The following is a 26,422-nucleotide window of genomic DNA, read 5'->3' on the forward strand; positions in this document are numbered from 1 at the left end:
AATTCCTCAAGGTCACACAGCAGGCAAATGAAGCTGGAATGATTCAGTTCCTGTACCTGTGGCAGGAAGTAGATCACTGACATGTCAGAGCATCAGTCCACTGCACTAACTGTCAGACATGAAATCAAGACTTAAAGGGTTCTAATATGAGTTCTCACCAAGCAGATTGAGTGATAGAAATCTATGACTTGGTTACCTGTTTATTTATTTTTTACTAGAATACAGTCCTGATCTCAATGGACCAATTTCAGTCTCAGCCTGGAAGCACTTGAGCTGTACACAGGGGTGTAGCTAGGATTTTCAAATTTGTACTCACAACTCTCAAACTGCTACCCCCCTCTCCAGCCAAGCTACGGCCATTCTCGTAATTCACGGTTCACTCTTTTAGTGTTGATGAAGAGACATTCGCTGTAATGCCTCTTCAGTAATATAATTTAGATTCACTCAAACTCGGTTCCTTGACTTGAAAATTAAGCTGAAAGTCAGTTCTTTGAAAAATGCAGCAAGGTAGTTGGGGTAGAGGATTCATGCTTTTGTTTTCTGTAACTAAGGTACAGGTTTTGAGCTTGAGTAAATTACTAACTACCTGCTACCCCTAACTAGGGTGTTTCATTCACACACACACCCCTACCTACCTCTTAGTGCAAGAAATATGGACAAACCCTAAAATAAACAGGGCCAGATATTAAATAATGCTCTCGTGAACTTAGAAAGTTGCTAGAATAACAGGATTTGTGCTAGTATGAGAAAGTTGCTAGAATAACAGGATTTGTGCTAGTATGAGAAAGTTAAAATAACAGGATTTGTGCTAGTATGAGAAAGTTGTTAAAATAACAGGATTTGTGCTAGTATGAATTTCTCTAAATGACATGAAGTCTAAAACTCAAATGTCTGTCATTATTTAGCAACTTCAGCCTTCAATGATTTTCTAGAAAACCACAACATTTATGAGGAACAGACAAAAAATATGGGGCAAAAATCTGGACATTCTGCAAAATATGGACAGTTGAGAGGTATACTACCTACCTACCTACCACACACACACACACACACACACACACACACACACACACACACACACACACACACACACACACACACCTCTCAACCTTTTAGAGCAACAAACCCATAAATAAAAATGAGGCAAAGGCCGAAAAATAAGGACATTTTTTTAAATATTGCTCTTATAAACTTAGAAAGATAATAGAATAGTCGTAGGTCTTGCATTAGTACGGATTTTCTGAAAGGTATGAAATCTGAAACTCAAATGTCTGCCATTATTTTCTAACTTCAATCTTTAATGATTTGCCACTAATTTGCCAGAAAAACGCAGTTTTAAGAAAAACAGGCCAAAAATGTGATGCAAAAATATGAAATTGCCACACAATACTGCTGGGAACCTGTCAAAGAAGGGACACCATTTTAATATGAGCACTGTTAACTTGAGCAGCTGACAAAATTAGAGAATCTACATGCATTTCTAAAATAAAAGTAATGTATAACTCTGATCATTACAGTTATTTATAATTGTAAACCCTCCACGTTTTCTTCCAAAATTGCTATTTTGCAGAGAGATTATTAGGGGGAGAGCAACATTTTGAGCCAAAATTGGGGACAGTTGAGAGGTTTGGATATTCCTTATTCTATAAAGCAATTTATTTGCACATACCTATCAACCTCTTAATGCAGGAAATCTGGACAAGGCCAAATATATTGGGGGAACATATAAACAGTACTAAAAATTGATCTTGTATAAACATAAGACAGTTGATAGAATAACAGGTCTTGCTTTAGCATGCATTTTTCTGAAGATTGAAACGTAATGTCGGTCATTATTTAGTGACTTTATTCCTAAATGATTTTCCAGAAAAGTTTTATTTTGCATTTTACAGCACAAACACCAATAAATATCTGCTAAACAAAGCAATGTAGTCTCACAATGAAACTAGACTTAGCATTAAAACTTCTCTGCCCTTGAAACTCACATTCATTGAAACAGCATTGAAACCCACATTCAAAGAAAATACATTTTGCCAGTGGCAGATAAAAGATTAACTTTGGGCTGTTTTCAAATCATAGGCCCCTTGCACATGAAATATACATGTGCTCTTTGATACACCCTCCTGATTGTATTAAATTATACTCCTTGTTAGAGAGCGTTTTAAATTTATTGGTTTGAACATTTTTCCAGTAAACAATGAAACAAAATGCATGCACCAATAATGACAAAACAGCCCAATTCATAACATTTCCATCATAAAAGTCTACTCAAACTTCTACAGTCCACCAGTATCAGTAAATATGCACAATCTCTGAACTAGTAAAAGCCAGCTACATAATTCCACATTAAAGAAATCTGTAACTAATGAAGAAGCTGCTGCTAGCAAACAACTTTATATTTCATGGTTTCATCTACAAATAAAGTGCCTGTTGCTCTTGAGGAATAAATTGCCTATGTTGCATTAAAAACAATGATATGCTAGTAATATTGCAATAGGGAATGGATGGCAAACTGATAACAGGTTCATAGTTACTACTAGATATCTTCGCCAAAACGGACTATGGCATCCACCCCCCTTTACAATACAGTACAGTATCAGCAATGCATCTACCTACTGTGGGAGAAGAACCCACAACCTTCTGTATCAACAGCAAGTACACTACCTGTTGTGCTATTAACAGTACAAGCACACAGCATAAGCAGCACTAAACTTTAGTTCCCCCGCAGCTCTCAGCTCCTTGTAAAATGTCAACACTCAACTGTATCTCTGAACTTTGCAGCACAAGAAATCTGGAAAAAGCCAACATTTATTGGGGGGGGGGACAAAAGCCCAAAAACCATGGACACATTTTAAACAGTGCTTGTATAATTTTGGAAAGTTGCTAGAATAAAATGCTATGTTATCACCATGCATGTCTTGAACCCAGAAGCATATGCATTACAGTTAGTGCAACATACCACTATGGTGAATCAGCAGTTTGAAAAATTGAAAGACAAACTTAATGGCTATCATTTAGATAGCTCTCAACCTCTTAGCACAAAAACACCTGGACAAACAAAGCCGATGAGGGAATACAAATACAGTTCTCACATCACACCTTAGCACAAAAAACCTGGACATACAACAACAAAAAAAAAATAATGGGGGAAATACAACTTCAGTTCTCAGTTCTCACTTTTTACCATAGCTAACAACCATTAGAAAAACAAATATGAGCAAAGTTCAGAAATGGTGGTGGTTAAGGACGTTAGGCTCTTCTTTCCCTAAAGCAAAGGTACAGGGTTTGAGCCTGAACATTAGCCAGCAGGTGTATTCTGTGGGGGCATTTTTGCACACACCTATAGCCAGCAGGTGTATTCTGTGGGGACACACACCCACACTCTACTATTCTGGCGGGGGACCGGATAACCCATTTTGCAAGGACTGCAACAGTGAAACACGATGAACATCTAATTTTTCAAATTTCTCCACCCCCCCCAAAAAAAGAGTTTAGTTAATTGTTGTTGCCTTTCTTGGTCACATGGCCCTTTCTACTTCTCCTACCAGTGTTTTACCTGATATCTTGTATCCCCATTGATGGTATACTGCTTTTGCTGCCCTCTGTTCTATAGGGTTTTCTCTATACCATAGTTGGTATTATTCTTCCAACTGTCCTTGAACTTGTTGCCATGTTTGTTATTGTGGCTGTTTTCCCTTTTGACATGGCAGATAAACCTACAAGGTTCAAGAAGTATGCATCTTGTGGCAATAAAATGCCCAATTCAAACAGCAGTGCCAAGTGTGTTTATTGTTTGGGGGCTTGTCGCTTAGATGAGGGGTTATGACATCTGCGCTTCCTTTGCACATAGGACAGTGGTCAAACATCAGAAAAAAACAGTCCTCAAAGGTCTCATTCCTCCACCTGCTCTATATTCTGCTTCTGGTGTGTCACTATCCAGAAAGAAGCTTTCAGAGAAGCACAAAGGGGACAAGAGAGATAAACAAAAAGAAAAGACTAAAAAGTCTAGGAAGTGATTCCCTTGACCGCTGTTCTTCCTCAGCTCTCTCTTCAGCTCTAGCAGCTAAGGTATCTAAAGCTTTGTGTCCATTTTTTGCATTGGATCCATTTTCTACAACTTCCAGGCCTCCCTTTCATAGGGAACAATGATTTTTTTCCAGAGCTGACATTTTCCATATGGCATTTCCCACATTTCCCATTCTTCCAGGTGGCACCAGTCAAGAGAGATTCTGGACACCCTTCCTCATCTTCATCCTTCAGGTCTAACAGACATTTGTCAGGAGCTGATATGGACAGAATGATGAGGAAATTACTCAGGAACTAGGTTCACATGGGAGTGCTTCCTGCTCTATCTCCTATTGCTGAGTTGTAGCTAGAAATATATATTTTGTACTCAAATCTAAGGTCGTTGCCTCTACAACCCACCTGTCATTTAAAAATGTATTCAAGTCCTAATGATGTTGCCCCTATATATATATATATATATATATATATATATATATATGTATATACATACAGAGAGTGAGATAGACAATATATATATATATATATATATATATATATATATATATATATATATATATACACACATATAGGAAAGGGATACATTATTTTCAGCTGCTGGCACTTAAAACCATAAAATAGTGATTTTTTAGAGGTGCATTACTATTTCATATCAGCTAAGCATGCCTGCAAATATTATAAAGTTCTTAGTATTCAGTACACCTTGAGTAACAGTATACAAGCGATGCTCACAAACAAGTACTCATTTCAGTCCAGTGAGTATGCCTACATTCTTGAATAGCTTTCCATTTTCTCTTTTTTCCTTGTGAGCTTAATAAAACCCCCTCACCAGCTTATTTCACCACTCATTTAATCCACTGCCTATTTTTTTTTTCATTAATTTCTAACGTATTTAATTTTAAGCACATACACAGCCATGCTATATAGTTTCCAACTCTTGTCTACAAAATTGCTGACAATAGGAATTCTACTTTGAGTATTCTTAGCAAGCATACACTTTTTTCAGACTTTAATTGCATTTTTATGTCAATTAAATTAACAAATACATGTCCTGTAATTGTTCAGCTTTGTAACTGTCTGTACTATGGCTAAAATCAGTTACATTAATTCCTGAACTTTACTGTGCTGGCCTCTAGCCATAGCCATGGCTATTCACCAAATGAAAATAAATAAGTAACTAAATAAATAAGTAAGTAATAGTGAGGGAATTGGGTGAAAAGTGAGTATTGTGATCTGAGACAAGGCATTGTACAATCTGATGAATATGTCTCACTGGACTTGTGAGCTTTGGGCCATCTTCCATCCCTATTGCTACTCCTACTTCGATCCTTTCCCACCTTTCCCAGACACACACACACACACACACACACACACACACACACACACACACACACACACACACACACACACACACACACCTTACCTGATAATCTGTTCCCGCTCGCGATAAATAATCCATTTGTGATTGTCTTCTTTCCCGCTCGCGGCCAGCCGGACATGACGTGAGCTCACTTCCGACTGGCTCATATCCCCCTTAAAGGAGCCAACAACCTTTAAAAATCACGTTTTTTTTTTTTTAAATCGTTTTTTTTTAAATGCTAACCCCTCTGCTAAGTTGTACTGAAATCAGTCTCAGCCTGGAAGCACTTGAGCTGTAATGATGAAGGTGGAAGCATTTTGTTACTTAAAATAGTTTTGACCAATAACTTTAATATAATTGGTTCAGTTTATCTGGTGTTTGCTAGCTATGCAGAATGTTTTACCTATTTATGTGAGATCTTGGATACAGTAATTATCACTGAGAATGTTAATGTTTATTTAGTTCAAATCTGTAAGTGTTCACCAAACCTACACTACACACTGGTAAGAGGTATGGTAAGAAACTGTCATAATTTTTTTCAGGTATATGACTTGGCAGACTTGTATCACCTTGATTATTAAAGAAAATCAAATTATAATTACCTGTTTACAAACAAACAAAAAAAGGATATATTTTAGATTACATTTTGTTACACTCTATAAGATATAGGTTAAAGACGTGACAGTGTGCCTCAATATCAGTTACTGCAATTAACAGTCCATTAAGTAACAGATTACTTATTTTGATTAACACTCAGATGTTTTATAAATCTAAACAAACTCATATAACAGAAAAAAATAATACTGGGTGAAAAAAAGAAATATGACTGATAAATGGGTGCAATATGAGCATACATTGCAGCCTGTTTGTACTTTTATGTTCAATATAACAAAGAATCAAATAAATAATCAACTTAATGCATAACTTTCAATATTAGAGAGACTGATAAAAATGCTGTACAAATAAATAAATCACAAAGAAACTGGGAGCCATCTTACAGAAAAAAATATTTTGGTTTCTACTGAATACCAAAAAAAAAAAAAGCTTTACATGTCAATGCAGACCAAGATTATATTTTGAGGAATTATATCAAATAACGTTTGTTACATGGACTTACTTTCCATTGACTTTTATAAAATATTTTCTTCTGTTATATCACCATATTTGTTGAAATTGTTCCAATTTTTTTATGCATCTCAGACTTGTGTTTTTGTTTAGTCAAAAATACCTATAGAAAAGGCATAGCATGATCATAATCAATATGATTATTGAGGTAAATATATCACTGTTAAACTCAGACTACAATACACATACTAAGAATTTTAATAACGACATTCTTCAGTATTTGACATATTTCATTCAGCAATCAATACACACTTGTTCTAGGTAGATATATGAATATAATCATTCATGTTCTACAGACAAGTGTGTAACATATTAAGAACAAAAAAGTAAAATATATACTAACACAGATTTCTTTTTAGCTGATGCATTCAAACATATGGCAAAATAAACAAATACTTTATGTTCTTCTTAATTTCTGAAACATCTTTGTTTTGCAAACTATTTAATTTCCAGTTATACTCTACATGTTAAATGAAAATAAAATGAAAATTGGCTGCTGACAGTAGCACAAGAGAATAAATCTTTGACTCCCTCTCAGCCTAATAACCAAAAGTTGAGAATACTGTTTTGCCAAGCACCACAAAGTGTCAGGACCACCAAAAAAGGCAGCGGGAACTGTAATGGAATTAAAACTCCTTTAATGAAACCAATAGTTAATCACCAATTAAAGAAACAATCTTTCACTTTTGTCCCATTTAGTATCCCAGGGACTTCATCAAAACATAGTTTAACAACTGATGCACTAACTATGTAGGAAAATCATCCAACTTATATCTAAAAACATAATATAATAACATGCTTATTTTGTTCACAACAAAAAAAAAAACTAAAAAAAATATTATATACTGCATTAGAATATAACCAAATAGAAAATAAATCATTGCCTCTCAGACTACCTAAATTTGAATAGCAGCTTGGGTGCTGGTGGAAAATGAATGGTGTTTGCCTGTCATAGGGGGATTTTGTAGTGTTTTTCTGACTAGATTTACCATCACTCCAGTGCTAATAGTGGAGGACCTGGAGCACAGAAACCAGGAGCTGGTAGTAGAAGAGAAGTGAGCTATAGCTACCCAAGCTAGTGATAGTAACTTTTGTCTGAGCATACAAAGGAGTGTGTATGTCCATATACTGAGCATTGCTAGTCTCTGTGGTGCTGCAACTGTTTATATTACTTCAAGGGGCAGGGTTAGGAATGATACAGAAACATTCCCATTACTTACATCTTCAGATGTGAGTGGGAATACAAGCAACTCTGATAGCTGCTTTGATGATGGGCTTCTCTGGATGACTCATTCATTCAGAGTTGGGTACTACCCTAGTGTGGGAAGCAATGAGCTGAATTTTAGCATGATAGTCAACAGGTAGGCATGGGCAAAAAAAATCATACAGGAAAATAAAATGAAAATTGTAGTATATTATTTGATTTGTTAATTTCACTGTCTATTCAGTTTTTTCTCTATAAATTCACTCATGTACAATGTTACTGAATCTTATTACTTTGCTCTGACATAATGGCCCATGGTATGATGTCATACCCATGAGAGGAGTTAAATATCAGAAATGGGGTACACTACTAGGTGGTGGAAGGTCTCTTCTATGCTACCCCAATCCTTTTATAATCTACCACATATTCTATTATGGTACATGTTGGGCAATAATTTGTACATACTTGCAAAGCATTCTCCGAAAGAAAACAACTTTTTTTCTTTAGATCAGTAACTTCTCATTTGCATTGTGGTTTCACTACTATATCATCCTAGCTGTTATTTTTTTTTAGTATAAGGTATTCCACTTGTGAGTCCTACTCCAGAATTCCAAAAGAAGAATTGCATGGAGTAACATGCTATTTCAAGCTTTTACTCCATGCCTGATTCCATAAGCAAAGGCTCCACCAGTCCTCAATTGTCATTTATCAATAAGTGCTGGCAGAGCCTTATGGCCAATTCTAAAATATGAATCGGGCTCACAATAGTGCAACTCATTGGAGTTTTACATTGGTGAGGCATACTAAATTAAATCCCTGAAGCAATGGACTAACCAGTTGCTACAACTCTTGTAAGAAGGAATTGACACTTACATGCAGTCAATGGTGGGTATCCATACTGCCTGCAGTACCAGTTCCCACATGGATATGGAGCTGTAATAGTAAAACAGAGGAGCTAATGAGGTGGTAGCCAGAGACATTATGCATGTCAGACAGTGAACAATCCGAGAAATCAGTTTTACAGTGTGGATGATGAGGACACCATATCACCAAAAATGGTGAATTAGAGTCCCTCTCACAAGCATACAGTGTGCTTATTCCATTGTTTGGGTGCTGAGAATACAGGCATGATGACCTTTGTTACTGTGATGCATTCTCAATCAGTTCTGCAGTTGGTGCTGTCATGCCACATTGCCTGCAGGATGCACAGCTCCATCTGTATGACAGCATTGGTGCTGCAGAGCCAGTGTTGCTATCCAGGTAGATCTATTGTATTAGTTGTCTTTATTTGGACTTGTTGGGTCTAGTAATGCCACAACAGTGCTTGGATTATGCCAGGAATGGGTAATTAAATCTACAGTTATACTGTGTTTTGAGATCTCATTATTTTTTCTGGCATAGTGGGTCTCTATCTCACAGAGTATCTCAGCATTGTGAGGTATTGTAAGAGGCCTACTTTACACCGTGTTATGATGTTGTACATAGTGAAGGAGTTGAATACTGGAAATCTGGTAGCATTGTTGGATGGTGGAGGTCTCTGCTATACTACTCTGATCATTTTAGAACTTGGCCTGCAGTTCTCAACTTGTACTTCTAGGAAGGAAGAAGATACTAGAAAAGGATGCATATTAATTTATTTAGTCAGGCATTGTGTTCATTTCTTCATGGCTGGAGCTGTTTTTACCAAGAAAAGAAATTCATGGGGCCATTCTTATCAACCAAAAAAACTTCAAATGCAACACGGTTTGGGCATTAAACCTTGTATGAAATAGTATCTTATACTGTAAGGAGGTTATAGCCAGCTTCAAGGGTTTATTACTTACATTTGCATGAGTAAACGAGCAGTGCACTTTAAACAAATTGAGACAACATAACATTGTGTATTATATTATTTCAGCATTAGTTCTCTAAACTCCTTATAACCTCATCTGAGGATTCTTTAAAGTGTTACATCACGTGAAGAGCCATGGTAAAAAGGCATTGTTAGTATAATGTGGTATTTTTGCAATTCATATACAATTTAGCTGCAATGAGGAAAGACCTTATTATTGGTTGGTTTGCATATGTATAAATTGCAGTTAACTACCATGAAGTACAGATCGACACTTTCCATGGTAGTGAACTGTAGCAGCCACATCATGTAAGCACAAGCATTCCCACTCAGTGGCTCATCTCCAGACATAAGCACATAGTAAAACAGACACACACCACACATTCTAGAACTGTACCTGTTGTCAGAATGTTCACAGGCTCTGTATTTTCACTGCCCAGATAATGCAGGCCTGATTACAGTCAGTAAATCCATGCTTTTTACAGCTGTCTACAAAGTTGAGAGGTATGTCTAGTATTCCCTGTCATCTCTCTCTCTCTCTCTCTCTCTGTCATATGTCACAACAAGTTTTAGGTTTTACATAATGCCTGAGATTCTCCATATATACTAAAAGAAAAAAAAAATGCTGTACTTACTAATGCAGCAGAGTAATGAACATATTTCATGTGTCAAGGGCATATGGTATAAATCTCCTTCTCCTTTTTTTTTTAATTTAAAGAGTCTTAAAACAAATATCTGGTATCTAGTGGTTGCACAGTGGGCTTTATCCTTAGTGGAAGGGCAAAGGGTTTAAAGTTTTTTATGGCATGCTACTTACCCCTGACATCTATTGGCTTCCTACACTTTTTTTTAGTATACACCTTTAAGGAACACCATATTTAGTATCCTTGGTATGTAATGCTCACTGCACTCCATGAATCCTGAAGTGTTTAAGCTTTTTTAATCTAGGTCACAGCAATGTTTAATGAAATCATTATCTAAAAATTTGAAAAGAAAATAAGAAAACGATGCTTGGTACTTAGTATATTGTACACCTTCCAAAAATAGAATTAATTTAGTCAAGTTTCATAAATCTAGAACATGATTAATATCACTTATATTTACCCTGTATTTTCTTAATAAGAGTGGTCAGTATTTGTTGTCAGTATTTCAATTGTATCTCCTCATTTGGTTCTCAACCTTCCTGCTAACCAATATATAAAGTAAGGTTGTGCTGTTCTTATATCCCTCTCAGGTTAGGCTTTGTTCAAAAAGCTTTCTTTAGGTCTCATTTGTCTTCCCATAGTCTGTCCTTTAGCAACATGTCTGTTGGTCACGTAATGATCCCTTTTAACATGTTCCTTATCTTGAAACCAACTACTTGACTGCACTTAGGACCAGAAAATTCAAGAAGTCCTACGTTATCTGTTTCCTTTTCTTCCACACAACTTATCTCCTGGTTACCAGCACCCATGCCTATTCTATTACTGCAACTCCTGGTTAGAATAGTGGCTGCATCCAAAGACTGCCAAAAGAGTCAGGTCTCACAGTTGTTTTTAATGTAAAATATTTAAAAGAGGATGGATTTTTTAGCAAGTTAGATTAGGTTAGAATGTACCTTTGAATTAAAGGAGGGGTATATTATATTCAATGTTGTTGTGTAATCCTAATAAATATCACATAATGCAAATGAAGAGGATGTCAAATACATCTATTTATGCAACTCTTATTTAGCAGTTTATCAATCTGTCTACCTATTCAGGAAATATGTAGTTGAAAAAGGTTGCCAGTAAAATGTATACTAGTTTGAACCAAGTTAATATGCAGTAGATAAATTAACATATTCAAATGATCCATGAGTCTGATGCTCATAGCTGATACAGAATGCAGTCTAAGACATCTGAAAGCTAAATGTATCAGTGTTTTTAAATTCTGCATTTGCTTGCAAATTGTTTATTTAAAATAGTATTTATTGAAACTATTTAACAAGAAACAGTTTAAGTTTTAGTGTGTTTTTAAGGAAAAAAAGTTTCTACCTGTATTTATAATGAAAGTCTGTGAGTAAATACTAAAGAATTCAAAATTATTAGCCGAGAGAGCATACAAAAATATTTAAAATTGTTTACCACATTCTCAAAGAAGAGTAAATTCCAAAGTGCCAGGGATGTGAGTTTCAGTCATGTAGTTGATTACATGATGTATATGCCATTCTTGTGACATGTATGTCTCCTGCAGTTTACCTGTTTGCAGCAGCTTCTAAGCAGGCCCACAAAACATAGACACACAAATATACATTAGCTATGTCCTTTTCCTTAGATAAGTTATTGGGAGATAAACTTAACTTTTTTTGTAGCAAGCAAATTGGAATGGTGCAGTAATATGAATTTTCTTTTCCCACACTCCTGATTTGTTGACAACCCCACCAACAGTCAAGTAAGACATCAGATAATATGTTTTGTTTTCTTCCCATCTCTTTTTCTCATGTCTTTGGCTTTAGCCACTTACATCTCTCCAGGAACTGCCCTTAATTTTTGGATGGTCCCATAATGCTCCTCCTGAAAAAAGCTTACCAAGTAACAACACCCCAGGGGTCACATCTGTGTCACTACTAGACAGGGGCACAGTAAACTAATTCTATTATATAAGGGGACTTTCATTGTGTCACTACTAGACAGAGGCGCAGTATTCTAAATATATTCTGTGCATTTTTGTACCATTTCATGGGGTAGCGAAAGCCACATCACTATGGCTAAGCTTACAAATGCCCCAGGGCAGATAGCCTAGTACTAAACTATGAAACTATAAAACTATAAGTACAAATCTTACTTTCAGGATGGAATATATGTATCATAATTTAAGTTAGACTTGAGAATCATAGTGTATTTTTTTCTGTGACTGGTCACTTATACAGATATGTACTCTTACACTCCATCATCATTATATACACATAGATATTTCTTCTTTTTAGCTTGAGTTCTGTCTTTTTCTGCTGCTCTTCTTATTCTTTTGCCATGTAGCACCCCTTGACATCTGCATATAAAATGGGTCTTCAGCAACACATTATGTTGTAAACCATAATTCATTCATCCCTCCTTTTCTAACACCTTTACATTTTCTAAAATGTTATCAATCCCAACCTGAGAGAAACCCCAGCTTCCTCACCTCCTAATTTGAAATGCCTATATCAGCAGACAATGATTAATTATTAGAAATGGCATGTCATATACTCAAAGCAATCAGACAATATGTTTGATGGTGTTACCAATGAAGGTCACCTGTGTTCTACACAAGAAAACTTGCACATGCATACTTTATACTCCTATGTCATGAAAATGTAGGAATGACCTTTGTCTATCACAGACAGTTGTGACCCAATGTCATTAAATAATTGTAATTGATGTCCACTCAGCTGTTAAATAACTTTCATTTAAATCTTTCTGTAATGTTTGATTGAATTGTCTAAAATAAATGGTTTCTACAAAATACTAAATTGTGAAAAAAATCCATGATTTTTTTGCAATGCAAATGTAAACAAATGAGCTGTAAAATACTTGTTATTTCATTATCTTAACACATTAAATTGTAATAATTTTATACTTTAAATTTCTGTCCTTTTGTTTTTATACATTTCAAGATCATGCAAATTGGTAGATTTGCTCATACTAACACACATATTTAATGCATGCTGGTAATATATGTGATTGGAGGTTATTATTTTTGTTTTAGTCACTTAATTTGATTGGATATGTGTTGTCAGTAATCTGAAATGTTTGATTTTTGTTCTAAAATCTTATGGGACATATCTGACTCCTGTAGTCACTTCTATGAGCAGCTGCCTTCATCTATAGTTTGCTGGGTTAAGGAGGGAACAGAAGAAGATTGCCGGGCCTTTCTTCCATATCAAGCACATCACACACACACACACACACACACACACACACACACACACACACACACACACACACACACACACACAAAGGTACAATTTCAATTTGACAATCTACCTACAGCATGTCTTTGTGACGTGACAACAAATAAAGGAGCAAATCTGTATCCCTTTATGTTTGAAAAAGTTATAAAGTTGAAATATATATATATATATATATATATATATATATATATATATATATATATATATATATATTTCAAAGAATTGCATTCTCACTGCACTTATCTACTTGACTTTTTATAATCCCCTTGATCCTAAATGAACTGTGCAGGCAATATAGGCTTCTTTTCTGCTGACTCCTAAATTATGTCTGTACTTTTTTTAACACACATTTGACCTTTACCATTAAAAGATTTGAAAAACATGTAAAAGACAATTTGCCTTGCTTATGATGATCAGGAAGTTTCGCAAGTACTAATTGTATTGTTATGGACACTAAAATATATCACATTGCACAATATCTCTGTTCCTAAGTGATGATCTCCTCTTTAAACATGTGTTTCACTCTGCTGTATATGACTGCTTATATGAGGAAATAAAGATAGTTTTTAAAAGCTTCTATGTATAATAATTTTTATTGCAAAACCATATGTCATCAAACCTAATCTCTCAATAGTATAACATTATTAATCAGAAAGTACATTTCCTACAATAATGCATAAAGCAGCATTTATTTTAGTTACACTGTCAAAAGATGGTACAGCTTACATACCGACCATCTCAGTGAAGTGATGTGTGCAGGGCAATTCTCCAGCAGAAATAATTTTGAAACAGTAATTTGCAGCACAACCAATTTGCATGTTTCTACTTCTGCCTTTTGAGTTGTACCAATAATTGTTTCATGCTTTTATTTATAATCCACTTTATCATTACAGCCTTCTATTTGCAGCTGTCAGTTGCCTTTCTAGACAGTTTCCAACATAAAAAAAGGTTTAAAATTATTTTTCATGAAAGTATTTCTTCTTGAATAGTTGCTAATGCAATTTTTGATACCTCAGTGCCATTTCTGACAGACAATGGAAATGTATACATTAGATAAGTGAAAATGAAGAGTCATTCACAGGGTGACAAAGATATCCCTCAGCCTTTTGAAGAATCTTTTTCTGATATGTCACAGTATCTTGTTAGCTATGGAGATTACCAAGTAAGACAGACCTTATAGAACAAGCCATGTTCTATCATGAAGAGCAAATTCTTTTTCTACTCACTGTGGAGAATTAAATCATTCAGTCCATAGGATGCTGTTCCTTCTGTTCCCAGATGTAAAGACATACATTTCATTATATCAAATCTCAGAGTTTAACTGTCAGAATTATCACTTAACATTAGGTGTCACTGAAAGCTAGTTTTATCTTTTTCTCTTCATCAGCCTTTCTATAATAACATCATTATTAAAAGTAATGTGTAGTGCCTGATAGTACTAGATCATGACAGAAAGAGGAACACTTTCTTTATCTCAGGCAGTTCTTTTTGATTTTTACTGTGAAAGAAATCAAAGCGCGGTCACTGAAAGGTGTCCCTTATTTTCTTATGGAAAAGATTATGATTTTGTGATACCTTAGAAAATTCTCATGAAACGATTGGTCAGTGGAAAAGATTATGATTTTATGGTACCTTAGAAAATTGTCATGAAAGGATTGGTCAAACCACAATGCACTGAGAAAGGGGAGGTATCGCCAACAACAATGTACAGTTCCTTTTTCATAAACATTTATTTTGCAAGTTCATTTTGACAAAGAAGATTAAATACCCTTGTCTTTTGATAAGATTTTACCCCAAACTGTAATGGGTCATGCTAGGGTTGTTCCTTCTAATAAGTCAGAATAATAATTTAATGCTAAATGTTCAGTCAGATGAAGTTTTCATGCCAGTAATAGATAAGTTAAATACAATAATTTAAGTAGATGAAAAGAAATGAAAGCTTTGCAGATAATAAAACAATATTATTTGTCGCAAACATCTGTGTTGCCTTTTATTCAAAATTCATTTTGTATGACACAGTCCACAGCCCATTGAAACAGGTGTGCCCATAATCAAAAAACACAAACAGGGAAAAGCACAAGGACACAACACAGGTGCAGACATACAAAGACAGACAGATGGATACACAGTAACTCACACGTGTATGTACACAAACATACACAAATGCACACACAAATATGATGCATCTGTACTTGCATAATCAGATACATGCACAGGAATCCACATTCATGTTTCCCAAGAATGTCCACACAAAGTAATGATATATCTTCATGGCATTCACGCAGATTCAATTTAAAAATTGTTTTTAGGTTAATAATCACTCTAGTACTCCACTCAATTTAATATAAGTTTTACATTCCTTGCTTGCCATTAATTAAATTATTCTGTTCTTCATTATGTATGCCAGAAAGATATAGTTTCCAATAACATAAGATGCAAATGAACATAGCTTTTTATATGTGCATGCACAAAGAGAATAAATACTTTGGGCGAGAAATGATGGCATGTCTATAGTTCATTAGACTAAGTATGTTTTCAGATCACGGTATTTACTTATTTTCTTCTGAATGGCAAAGAGAGTCTTTTTGCACTGTGATTTGTAGAATACATAAAAGTGCTGATCAGTGTATAAAGTTGGAAGTCAGTCTGTGTGTGTGTGTGTGTGTGTGTGTGTGTGTGTGTGTGTGTGTGTGTGTATATATATATATATATATATATATGTGTGTGTGTGTGTGTGTGTGTGTGTATATATATATATATATATATATATATATATATATATATATATATATATATATATATATATAAATGCTGTGATGTGCAAAGAACAAATAATCTAGGAAGTCAATAGTATTTTATTAGTGCTTCTAGGAAGACAGCAGCATTTTATTAGTGCTTCATTTCAATTTTATTGTTTATCTTGTATGATAAGTCTTCCCTAAATGGCTGCATTGTATTTTGTAGTTTAGGACTAATCTTGACCTGGTATTAATAATGTTTCATTATTGGCAGAGGCATCAACCTCCTTTTTCCCTTTTTGGGAAAGGGTACTTTCCGTTGTGGGCATTGTAAACAGTGCAAACATGTCATTAATCAGGAACACTTTTACTTGGAAAGTAGGGATAGGAAGATTTATTCACAAAAATACCATAATTGTAATTCTGCAGGTTTAGTCTACTTGGCTGTCTGTAGGTCTTGCCAGGCATTTTATGTAGGCAAGACCGAAAGACAGCTCAAGAGACGTATATATGAACATCATTATGAGATCCAGAAGCAAAGTAGTACCAATGCACTTTATAAGCACACATTGGTGTGCCAAACAGCTTTCTTTATGTTCTATGTTTTGGAATCAGTATTAAAAAACTCCAGGGGAGGGCATTGGGAAGCCAGATTATCACATAGGGAGACATGCTGGCAGATACTGTTAGCTTCTAATAAGGCTCCGGGTCTCAATGACCTTATTTCCATCATGCCTTATTTGAAGCTTAGAGCAGAATTGTTGTGATTAAATACAAGGAAATTTCAAATGCATTGGTGTATTTATATTAATTCATTTATACTGTGTGTATATGCATTGTGATTGAATCAAAATATATTATATATTATACACATACTTCATTTAAAAAAAGTTTTTTAACATGTTTTTACATTTAACATTATTTGTGTTTTAAATTGTTTTATGCATAACATTAAACTTATTTAATATTATGGAATATAATATGCTTAAACTATTTATGCTTTAGCAATTCAAGTATTTTACTTATTCTCTTTAAGAACTAATTGGCAATCAATTATTATATTAATTTATTAGTTCATTGTATATATAATACTAGGGCATGCTTGTTAGTTTGTGATTGCATTCTGAGGAAGTTGCATGGGCAACGAAAACGTATTTTCTGTGAGACGTTAAATAAATATTTTGTGCAACTCGAGCTTGGACTTGGAATTGGTTTCAGTGGTTGTGCCTTATAGTGCCTTGGCGTACTCCTTGTGGTCGTTTCCTTCTTGTTTGCTGCCTTCTTGGAGGTTTTATATATATATATATATATATATATATATATATATATATATATATATATATATATATATATAAATGCTGTGATGTGCAAAGAACAAATAATCTAGGAAGTCAATAGTATTTTATTAGTGCTTCTAGGAAGACAGCAGCATTTTATTAGTGCTTCATTTCAATTTTATTGTTTATCTTGTATGATAAGTCTTCCCTAAATGGCTGCATTGTATTTTGTAGTTTAGGACTACTCTTGACCTGGTATCAATAATGTTTCATTATTGGCAGAGGCATCAACCTCCTTTTTCCCTTTTTGTACATTGGGTCAGTGTCATATCAACAATGACCATCATCTAGTGCCAGTGGTCACAATGCCAGGCAGATAGTCCTGTTTCTCTCATTCTTTCATACCACATACATGCACGCACACTCACACCTGCAATTAATTTAGTGTCCAATACACCTACTGCATGTGCTTGGAATGTGGGAGAAAAGAGGATCACATGGAGAAAAAACATACACAAACAGGGAGAACACGCACACTGCATAGAGAATGCGACACAGCAGATCATCAAACTGGCAACCCTATTCCTGGGAGAAAACATTATCCACTGTGTCACTGTACAACTTCAGTAATACCACATCATGCTGAATGCAGTTCTGTAACATAGTAACATATAATTTTGAAGAAAATTAATAAGCTGAAATAATTATAGCATGTCAACTTGCAAATGTAATGCCTCAAATGTGACTACTTACTTATCATCAAAATACATCTACGTGAACAAGCATACCTCAGGAATTTCAAGTCAAAAAGTAATTCCATCAAGCCTCAAATAAATCAAATAATCAACAGACATCTGCAGCTCCATTGTGATCATTATTATTGTTAGGTTGTACGTCATCAAACATGCTATAGCAAAATAATATTTCCCAAAGTTTGAAAATATTTTATTTAGTGTAATACCAGGGAGAAGATGATATCTGTGAAGAGAACTCTTACTTTTAGCTTATGTTTCCCTGTAGAAAATTGTGATGTTTTCATGTTGATTAAAAAGATCTTACTGGAGTAACAACCTAAAAAGGAAAGTAAAAAAGAGAAGGAGCACAGTGTTGCAGACACTAGCAGAAACGATGTAAATATCTACCTATCATTTAAGTTTCAAGCATTGCTAACTAAAACCAAATTAAAGATAGAGCAGTAATTTTAGCATTTGTTAATAAAACCTCACTGACATTTTTGTTAAAGCACTAATTCTTATCCACACGGAGCATGTTTATCCATAATAGTTGCATTTGAACACAATTCTACTAATTTTGTTGATTCAGTTATTTTTATTGAATAGTCTCATTCATCTTAGACACATATTTACATGATAGAGTGCTGAGTAAACCACTACTCTGCGCATCAAATGCTTCTGTCTGTGTATTTTGAACTAAGAAAATATTGTCTATTTAGGTATTTAAATGTGACAATTGTTTTAGCTCTTCTAGGATATATTGGTATTAATATTTTAATGAAGAAAACATGAGGGCAGCATGTCAACTAATTTTAAGTAAGGCTTTAGTATATATGCAATAACACACACACACACACACACACACACACACACACACACACACACACACACACACACACACACACACACACACACAATGAAAAAGAGACATATGCAATACATATATTCAATGACTTTTCCCCCTCTGATAATGAAAAACTCGGGCAAATTATGACATAATGGCACATGAAAATATTCATTGTTTATGTGATGGAGATCCAGACCTTGTATTTTATTGTTTGTTTTAGTGTGACAAACCAGTACCATGCTGTTGCCATTGGGCATCTACCAGACATTGTTTACAGTTGCATTTGCCCCACATTATTTTACATGAAATCTAAACATGAACTACAACAATTACTTCATTGTAAGTTTTATTTTCCTGCATGAATGATGAAGACAACTATGCCTTATCTAAATGATTACAGTGAATTCTAAACTCAGTGGCATATGTTATGCTGACAACCCAGCCGAATTGGTAAGCTATGATCTGTGTGAGGTTACAAATCTAATCAAACTGTTTTGTTCTTCAGTCTTTGCTTGATTTTGCAAGAGTATAGAATGTAGCAGTAGCTGTGATAAAGGCACTATTACCATTAAGATTTTCTGCTTCACAAAATGTCCTCAGCTATTGCAAACAATTGTGTTATTGAACCTTTAGATAATCTTCTCATCAATATAGTTTAGGCTTTCCAAACCCTACCCTGACAGACCATTGCCTATCATTTGCTACAGATAGACTTTCACAAATTTCTTCCTGTATCTGCTATTTGCTGTTTAATTGTAGCTACTAGCCTCAGATAATATTGTATGCTGTTCAGTTTCTTCCATGTAAGACAAGGTTGTAAGTCTGAATTCAAAGGTAGCAACTAAAAATGTATGTTAGAATACACAGAAGGTCACCTAGATCAGAAAGTACTGTGGACCCTGCTCTGAGGGACTGCATATGAGTGGATAACAACATAGGGAAGGTAAATGACACTGTACGTTACAACTCCTAGAAAGCCACTTTACCTAGACACTAATGTGCTCTCTGACCAGACCAGTTGTCCACAGAGGATTAACTAAAAGCAGGCAATGTCAATGATACTGTAAGTTACAATACCTAGAAGGACATTTTGTCAGGGCAGTACTGAGGACAATGTAACTTACCTGTTTTATATCATTCACTATACACCTGCCTTTATACATCTAGCCTTCTGGACAGGTGCAGGGCTTGTACATATTTCATTATCCAAAGGTTCCAGTAGTATCCTGGCAGAGCACGTAAATCAGCCTTTTTGAACTAAGTGTCATAGCTATATACAATAGTTTGGAACAGAACCATAAAGCTTCAATAGTAGAAGCAGAATGTTATTTTGTTGCAGCGACTTGTAGGGTGAGCACAGGAAGCTCATATGCACATCAGTACAGCTATTTGTCACAATTTCCAGAGCAGACAAGGCCAAAGCTACTATAATACTACAGTGTAAAAGCTGGCTTGTTCTACTAAGCAGTGGACACAGATAGGGTGAAATAGGTAAGTAACTCCTACAGATTTGTATATGCCAGCTATGCACATATTCTTGAACAGCAAAAACTAGAACAAGACATTAACTTAAATGGAAAGTAATAGTATCCTTTGATGTTACTGTTTATTTAAAAAAAGTTATGCAAAGCAGCTTGCTGATGGATATGTGAAATCTACAAAAACTGTTTTCTATGCTTAACAGGTTTTCATCTAACTTACGTACTTCTAATGTTGCAGTCTAATGTATGGTCAGGTGTATTGCGATAGAATGCAGAGATCACTAGATTAATGGCAATAAACAGATGTCCTGAGTTGCACAGAAAACATGTCACTTGTGCACAAAGCACTGCAATTGGCAGGAGACATAAAAATCTATCCACCTTGGCCACTGAGTTAATGCAGAGAATGCTTTTTGTTGACTTGTGGGATACCAAATAGGAGTCTCAACATGTGTAGTGAAAAGTGCTTGCACTGTGTTTTTGTAAGGTACATCTTAAGTGCAAGTAAGTGACAAACAAGGTCAGCCGCAGTCTTGTTCATGATGCTATAGCTACTGAAATATGTTGCTGTGTGTAAATGTAGATCATGCGCACTGTCTAGCCAGAGCCCTAAGAATAACTCAACTGATGGTGCATTAGCTGTGTAATGGAAATTAGGCAGGTTTTGCTGCTACAGTACTATGCACCGTGAACTAAACCAGCAGAAACTCACAACACTGTCCTCTGAAAGTACAGTTGCCAAAAGAGTCCCATAAATCCACCTTACAATTACTGTTCAAATGTTGCATCTTTCACATTTGCCAAACATCCCTGCATCTTTGAAATGTATGTATAATGACAAAGAAGCCACTTTAGCTTCTGTGCAAATGGCTTCCATCTCCCAAGGTTCAGCCTGACAAACAGCCTAACTACACTCAAAGGCACATAGAGTCAATGCTACCATGGTGCGAATAGAATAAAATAAAATGCATTGTAAGGAAGCTGTCATCACAGTAATGCAGAGATAAAGGTTCACTATTTCCACATTTAAACACATCAACCAGTGGTTCTGGAGCTTAAGGCTAAAAATCTCTCAGGCATAACACCCAATCGCTATACTGTCATTGCATGTAACTGCCATGGCCAAGGTGCTCTAGGCCTCCAATAAATTATAAGCAGACATTATTAGAAGGATTTCCCAAGATAAGGGATATCGCTTTTTCCCCTCAGGAATACAATCACCTAAACCCCGACCACTTCAGTGCCTTCATTGAGTTACTATACTCATATGATATCCATTGAAGTGTGTCCATAACAGCATGATCTTCCCAACAAAATATAGTAATAAAAAATCTCCATATCCACTTGAAAGAAGTGACCTCACATCTGCAAAATGTCAGCTAATGAAGCTGATGAGACTGAAAAGAATTCTTAGCACTCTATACAATGCATCAAGCGGCAGTCATAAATGAATTATACAGAGAAACACAAAGCCTTACACATACTGCATTTGGTGGCAAAAACACCATTTGTATAATTATTATCTGCATTATGCAGGACCTCTGAGAAAAATATTCCTAGGGTCCAGAACAGGACACTTACAAGAGAGGGCTGACAGGTCCAGCTAGCCAAATGTAAAGTCCTCCATGGTTTGTGACCACTGGTTACTCCATGCAAATCTACACGTGTTTCAGTGGATTACATGAAGCGTGCACACAGTGGTCTGTAAAATGAAAAAGAGGCACATTTGGCAGAGTAAGCAACCTAGAGCATCATTTTCAAACAGAGAATGCCAAAGGCTTAAACTATCTCATAACTTATTTGTTCAACAAGGTGTTGTCATCTACCTTAACCTAGACAACTATGTACTTACAAAGGTCCTGCTAACAAATGTACAGAGCAATGACACTCTGTACAACTACCATGATAGTACTTAGTACTTTATACATGATAGAATTAATACTTCACTGTCTACTTAATCCGTGTGTTGGTTCACCATTTTGGTATTCAGTAAAATCTAGTCATATATTGGTCTTTGTCATCATGGGTTCACAGCCTTCTATGTACTCTTCTGTTGCCAAAATCCTCACTTTAAGAACTCTGAGACAGTATGGAAACTGCTTTGTTCCTCCTGACAATTACTTACTATTATCATTTATTGATGTTAATTTAGAGAGATGTAAATACTTGTTAAATCTGGAGTCTAAACATTCACTTATGACATGTCAGTATGCAGCTTATCTCTATATTGCAACCACCTACCAATGGAGCCACTTTAGCAATGGTTGTTATGAAATTGTTGTCTGCACTGATTAGCCACAAAACACTACTCACTCTAACACATCTTCACTTGTGCCTTCACCCATTACTGAATTGAGTCTCCAGGGTTCCATGTCTACTCTTAGAAGGACTCCCAAGGATGTGATTAGTCATAGTAATGTTTTAGTAATAGGTGACTCTATAGTTAAGCACACTCATGGTCCACTTACCAGGCTGTACGGGAATAAGGTCATAATCAGCTGCCTGTCTTGAGTCAGGATTTCGGAGATGACAAGAGCCCTTAATTCCTCATCAAAAGTATGAGTATCCACTCATTATCACACATATTTGGGTGAGTGATTTTAGGTGTACATCCTTTAGGGAGATGGAAAGAGGCATTGTTCAGCGCTATATGCATACAACTGAAGAAGGTAAAGTGATCATCTTTAATATCTTCCACAATTTCAAACAAAAGATAATGGACTTCAGCAATTGGATTACTTATCAGGAAATCCAATGTATGGCAGCATGTGAGATGATGGATCATAGCACGGCCTGGTTTGTGAAGAATGGTCTTCATCTTTTACTTTTTTTTGGCAAAATTCATTGGTTAGACATTCCAAAATAACAATTTCTAATGTGGCTCATATGCCTGCAGTCTGAGAAATAAATTGCCTGATTTGGAGGTCTTTCTCTCAAACATATTAATGCATGTGTTCTTTAAAGAAACTTTGTTTCATTCTTCTCAAAACATCCCCTTTATAACAAGGCATAGCACCTACCCTTCTTTAAAACCACCTGCAGGAATCAGGGAAGTATCTATTTTTATCGGCTTAAATATTAACTCATGCCAAATACTTCAAGATTCTAAATTTATGTTCCTGGAAATTTTGCCCACATTTCCTAAAGTCCATTGCTACATCCTTGTCAACTATAGATCCACTTGACTGTCATCTGTAGACCATAGTAGGTACCTTGACAAGCAGGCTTCCTTATCTGTTTTCCCGATATTCTAATTTTCTCCTTCACTTGTGAGTCTTACATAAATACAGCAATACATAGTCTCACTGTGGTGTACATTTTGTTATTATTACCTCCCCACATCAAATTGTCAAGGCACAGACGAACGAGAAATATCCTTTTTCTTTTCTTTACTAACTGAGCCTTTGTCTATGCCCTGACTGATATTTTCCCTTCCTTTAAGATAACAAACAACAGCACTGTACCCTTTTCCCAAAAAATCAGCACCAAATTTCATATAAACTCAATCATATCCAAGGACTCCCCCAGCCATCCTCACGACCCCAGCGGAGGCTTTTAGAATCTCATAAGGTCTTTGCCCCTTTGCTGATCCAATGTCTAAAATCACCACATTTACAAATAATTTTACAGCCATGTCAACCACTGTAGAAATTAGTCAGAACACATTATGCTTAAATATTGTGTGAAATAGAAGGTCTAGCCCTTATGGTGGAACTCAAAAAATCTATAGTATGAGGCAATGACATGGGTCATGTAAATTTTTCCACTATCAGCGAAAAGGCAAAGCACAAGCAATCTGCAGTGCTTGAGCTGGGTCCGGTAGCCAACCTGAGACCCTAGGGAAAAAAATGACAAACACAAAAGAGTACAACAGTTAAGCACAGAAGATAGTACCTTAGCTCATAGATCTAGGGGAATGCATCCAAGCCCCTCCCAATAGGAAGAATAAGACATCTTTAGAGTTTTTTTTAAATTTTTTAACTCTATTTAGGCCAGTTAAGTGAGCTGATGGACAAGCGTTCTCATTCTGATATCATAAGAGTTACCATTCTGTTGCTTTCTGAGACTATAGAAGATGGCTTATGGGTGCTGAGTGGTGAAAAAAAGGAAAAGGTAGGGAAATAAATGGATCACTCTAAGGTCTTGGGTTCAGTCCATTATTTGAATGGTTTGTTTTAATTGTTTTCAAAATCTGAAATGGCACCTAAACTAATAACGCTATACCCCCTGGCATAATTAATGCCTAACATCTAAAAGGAATTTTCCTAGATCCTAGACCGAAGACATCAGCTATGTGTATCAACTTCTCCCTCCCCTAGATCAACACTCACCATACCTTCTTGCAGATGATTGCCTGGATTGTTCTGCACTCCCTCTCAGTCCCTCTTTACTACCCTTTATCTACAAAGGCTCTGAGTGTTTCATTTTCACTCACATTTGACCTGGACATCAGACCATGGAAACCAAGAAAGAGTAAGAGGGAATACTGTGAGCTCCACACCATGGGAAAGCATGGAGACTGGAGAACCAGCTGATAAAGACTACATGCTGACTGAAACACCATGGCTCCCTCAGACTTCTGGCTATCTAGGAGGAGCCAACTGACCCAAGGTGTAAGTCATTTTTTCAATTGACTTGCTCCTCAGGTTAAAAAGTTTTACATAAAAGGATCTGTGGTGCTCCAACTGAAATAACCACCAATATTCTGAAGGTCAAGCTATGAGATGTTCTAGATTAACTGATAGGGATGATAAATGGAATGATGAAATGGCTAGAATGAGCAGTGACTTTGTATGCAGGTGATATTATGACAGAGAGACTCAAGAAACAGCGGGGAATGTTAGTAGTATGAGAGGCGATAGAGATAAACCCTCCCCGGGATTCATGAAGCTTGCGCCAGGTGCAGGTGTAGCGAAGGTGGTATAATGCCAAATATGGACGTCGAGTGATTCAGGTACGATCCAATTCCTCGTGCACTACCAGTGTATTCCAGAACTGTGCAGCCCACAGCTTAGGTATGCTAATCACCCCATGCGCAGTGCCGCACCATGCAAATGAAAGTATATAGTGATTCATGAATTGGTGCAGGCGTAGCGTAAGCCCACGGAAATGTAAACCAAAAAACATGGTTTACATTTTCCCAAACAGAACATCGGAGCTATGTAAGCGGTCTAGGCTCATGTATTACAAAGTTAACATATGCCAATGGCCAAATACACAGTCAATGGCATAAGAAAAGATGCACAACACCTAAAAAACAACATTTAATATCATATCCACAGTAACGCAAAGTACAACCACAGGGCATGTGTGCACAAAGAAAATACATACAAATGTCACAAAATCGCAATGTAATACAAATCAGGATTTCACCATAATATGCAATGGTATGCATGGTACACCACAACCAAGCTGCAAGGGTTGCTAAAGGTCTGTGACAGTGTTCGGTGCGGTAACTATGAATTAGTTGTCAATGCCATGCAAATGAGGCAGGCAATACTGAATCGCAAACATCCCACTGGATTAAGGATGTACCATACGGTGCTATAACACTGAGGAGTGGCTCAGAGGTATACATGACATCAGCAGTGGGGTGTGCCACCGTAGCTGTAAGCACATTGGAGCAATGCAAATCTGGCCTGGCCATTGCTAAGCAAAGCTGCAGGACAGGGGTGGGGAGGTAGGTATAGAATCGTTTAGCTGAGAGCACACATGGTGCCCGAAAGTGCGTGTGTACGGGGATGAAAATGTGCCCAAAACCTGGTAAGCAGATGCACGCGCCGCGAACCATAGCACAAACAGGAGGGTCAGGGGAAGAAAAGAAGGAAATGCTGCAGTAGGGTAATTGGAGTACAACTGAACAAGTAACACCTATTAACTCACAGTGGCAAT

Source organism: Protopterus annectens, chromosome 1.part2 (genome assembly GCF_019279795.1).
Source record: "Protopterus annectens isolate FY-2018-M chromosome 1.part2, PAN1.0, whole genome shotgun sequence".
In the NCBI taxonomy this organism is placed as follows: Eukaryota; Metazoa; Chordata; order Ceratodontiformes; family Protopteridae; genus Protopterus; species Protopterus annectens.